Below are 3955 nucleotides of genomic sequence, written 5' to 3' on the forward strand. Positions count from 1 at the left end.
ACTAAGAGTTGTACCACAAACATTCAAGAAATGAAAATTTGTCGTGGAAGGGTACAATTATCAAAATCTCTTGTCCTAACTATTTATCGACATAACCCATTAAAGCTGAACTTAAACCGTGCATTGGATCGATATCCATTAACCAACTCTTATTTACTTATGTGTCTTTTATCATAGTCATTAGATGAGATCTCAATCTAATGGTTAGGATAAGTTCTCTTTTTTAAATCTATATTATTCTTCTAGGTTTTGACAGACACAAGGAGAGAGGTGTAGAAGGATTTCAGGATATTTGTAGAAGTTTGGACTTCCTGTGGACATGGGCATAGTTGCCAAATCACATAAAATATTGGTGTTTTTTTTTGTTTGGTAATTATTTTATTAATAATCGTATTGAACAAGTATTTCCAAATTGATAACACCAACTAAATCCTATTAGCAAAAATTTATTAATGCTTATGGACCCATCAACTGAGAAAATTCCACTTAAATGGCACAAGTCTTCCCTCTCCCTTAATTTGTTGGGAGTCCGACTTTGAAGCGGACTTCCCGCATCAAAATTTCATTGGAACCCACTTCACAACATGACACGCGGCTTTCAAAAAATCATTTTCCCCTTTGTTGGAGAAAATAAAATTTGTGAGTGAGTGGGGTTTTGATAACTTCTCTTCATTTATTTAGTATCCAAAATTTTCCCCATTTCACATTTCATAGGTAAAACTACCATGACCCATCACAATCATTCCCCCTAAATATTTAAGAGGAGTTAGGATCATGTCCTCCACAAAATTAGATTGTAAAATAACACTCACTCTTTTGGGCCCACCAAACACTTTCGAAATCAATCTGATATTATAGTCTATGCTTAATTGATCCAAACTTCGTATTCCCAATCAAGGAAACTTTGGAATCTTCAATTTGGCAAGAGGTGGGCCATGCATTCATGACAAGTAACGCCCAAAGATTTTGCCACTTGGAGTGAAAGGTGTCAGCAAGTTGTGTTGCAATGTAAGTCCTTTGAGTGCCAGATTGTAGTCTCTTGTGTTTAGTTTTCCAAAATTGCCAACGCACATATTTAGGTGCTGATTGATTCAGCTTCTTAAATCTGCTGTCAGTTTCTGCTGTCTGAATCTGCTGTCAGAAGTTGAAACATTGAAAAGCCTGTTTGATAGAGCTTTGTAAAAGTGCTGTGCTGTTGACCAGAATCTGGTAATTACTGTTTGATACAGCTTCAAGAATCTGCTGTATTAGGGTAAAATGACCAGAATGCCCTTAAGGTTGATAGTACACCCAGAATGCATAAAAAATTATCAGAATACCTTTATAAATATATAATTACATTAAATTTATATAAAAATAATAAATTCATATTAAAAATTTATAGAAATAATTTTTTTAATTTTAAAAATTTTATAATTCTATAGAAATTTCGACAACATCTCCTCTTAAAAATGGACATATGAAATTTTCCTGATAAACAAAATACCTGTATAATACGCAATGTTGATGATATACCCATAATGCATAAAAATTATCAGAATATCGTTATAAATATATAATTACATTAAAGCTCCATTAGAATTTCGATTTTATTTTTTCCTATTCGAATTTGAAATCCAATGAATGTTACAAACTACATCAAAATTTTGGGTATTCAATTAGATTATCAAACCAGTAAATGTGTGTTGTCCCTAAGAGGCACCATTTATGGGTTACTATTTGAATACCCTTCTATGTAACATTCCCCACATCCTCCAATTCCTCCCAAAATTGAACTCTCTCCCCACCTTTAGTAGGACCGTAAATACCTGAAAAAACCCACTGAAAATCCTTATTAACACAATTACACAAAATAGAAATAGAAAAAGGCCCAACCATGTTTATTGACACTTTAATGAAATTCTTATTCCACGTCATGATTAAGCCACCTGCTGATCCTAAAATTGGAAGAAAATCACAGCCAATATCCCCCCTCCAAAGCTCATTAATCATCTTATCGTCACACTCCACTAACTTTGATTCTTGGAGGGTGAGTATAAAAGGGTTTTTCGAGTATAATGTACTCTTTAACAGAGTTAATAAGTTTGGTGAACAATCTTCTCCCAAATTCTTTCTAAATGCAAAACCCATAATGCCTTCGATTGTGAATCAACACCACGGAGGAAGCCCAAGTTTGACTCACAAAGACACCCCACACTACAACCCAAATTACCAACCAACTTATATAGACCCACATCCACAACTCCCTACATCTGATCCTTATAGAGGTTAATCTGCAAGTCCAATACCATCTCAAAGCAATGTAGAAAGCATCTAAATAGAAAATATATATATTGGGGGTGGTTCAAGGGACATATGTAAAAACAATGGTTTTTCAAAATATGGGTTAGAGGTTTTGGATTGAGCTGATTTTTTGCGAGGATGGTCATTATGATGAGAAAATCATCCTCACAAAAAATCAACTCAATCTGAAACTTCTAAATCCATCAAAAGTGATTTACAAATTATTTGCAAAACTTGGCAAAAAAAAAATCAACGGTCTACATTCTAAATCACTTTTAATGGGGTTAGAAGTTTCAGATTTGACTGATTTTTTTTTTTTTGGATGATCTTCCCATCATGGAGATCATCCGCACAAAAAATTGGCTTAATCCGAAACTTCTAACCCACATTTTGAAATTTATTAATGTTACATTGTTTTTACATGTCCCTTGATCCGTTCCCATATATATATATATATATATATATATATATCACCTAAAATCCAAAAAATTTCAAACACCTTTTGTGCAAATGGAATTTTTTTCAAACAGATCAAATGTTAACGCTTCGGTTAATTGTTTAAGCTCAATGGGTTTGTTTCCTATAACTGTACAGATATTATAAGGTCTCCACAATATAGTGTATCAATCAATATTCCTAATCTAAACCCTAGAAGTCTAAGCATATTAAGCTAATACAGAGAGAGAGAGAGAGAGAGAGAGAGAGAGAGAGAGAGAGAGAGAGAGAGTACCCAGTTTTTTGTTGGAGAATGGTAGGAAACTGCATCTTAACACAAGTGCAGGTGCAGATTACTAACAACACCATTGTCAAAAACGAATGGAAATTGAAGAGAGCCGATTGAAAAATCCAACAAACCCTAAATAAGATTCACATAATTTCATCTCAAATCTCACCAGTTGTGATATAGAAAGAAAAAACAGAATATGATTAAAAAATTAAACGATTTTCTTACCATTTTTAATTCTTAAACTAAAAGAAAAAATTACTTTGTCGATCGGATCTATCGTAGAGAGTTCAGGATTAGGGGTTTTTTTTCTCTCCCACTCGAAGAACAGATGAAGAGAATGACGAAGAGAAGAAGAGCTGCTGTGTGCAGTTCTCTGTCGACAGAAAAGAAGAGAAATGAGGTTAAAAAATGATGGGCAAAATAGTCTTTTCAAATGAGCCGTTTTCGGTAATTCGCGTCTCCCGCAAACGCAATTTAGAAAAGCTTTAAAATACCGCTTCACCCATTTGCGTTTCTAAACGCAATTTCATAACTCAATTTCCAAACGCTGAGTTGGATTGTGTTTGATTCAACTTCAAAACGCCGCGTTTTGCCGCAAACGCCGGTAAAATTGCGTTTTGAAGCGCAATCAATCGCCCCCTTAGTCTCTTGTGTTTAGTTTTCCAAAATTGCCAACACACGTAGGTGATTAAAATGTACAATTCCACGAGCCACCACTATTAACTAGGGGTGCACATGGTTCGGATTTTGACAAAATTGGAATTGAACCAACTATGATCGGTTCTACAAATTTAAAACCGAACCAATCCAATTACCCTATAGGACCGAACCAATCCAAACCAACCTTGGTTCGGATTGGTTCGGATCGATTCTTGGTTCTCGATCATACTTTCAAAATAGAAAAACTAATATTTTTTGTTTCAAAAAAAGAATAATTTGGATCAT

General features: G+C 34.2%; 1 long non-coding RNA gene across 1 annotated transcript; it reads right to left on the minus strand.

The window, feature by feature from the left end:
* Window positions 1-1576: 1576 nt before the first annotated feature.
* Window positions 1577-3362, minus strand: LOC147381949 (uncharacterized). Its single transcript, XR_015174240.1, has 3 exons — window positions 3236-3362; window positions 3014-3139; window positions 1577-1808 (listed from the first exon to the last, which is right to left on the minus strand). It is a non-coding gene; the product is annotated as an uncharacterized LOC147381949 (long non-coding RNA).
* Between the last annotated feature and the right edge of the window lie 593 nt (window positions 3363-3955).

The sequence above is a fragment of the Akebia trifoliata genome, unplaced genomic scaffold (assembly GCF_017979445.1).
Source record: "Akebia trifoliata isolate Shusen 1 unplaced genomic scaffold, ASM1797944v1 Contig00130, whole genome shotgun sequence".
NCBI lineage: Eukaryota > Viridiplantae > Streptophyta > Magnoliopsida > Ranunculales > Lardizabalaceae > Akebia > Akebia trifoliata.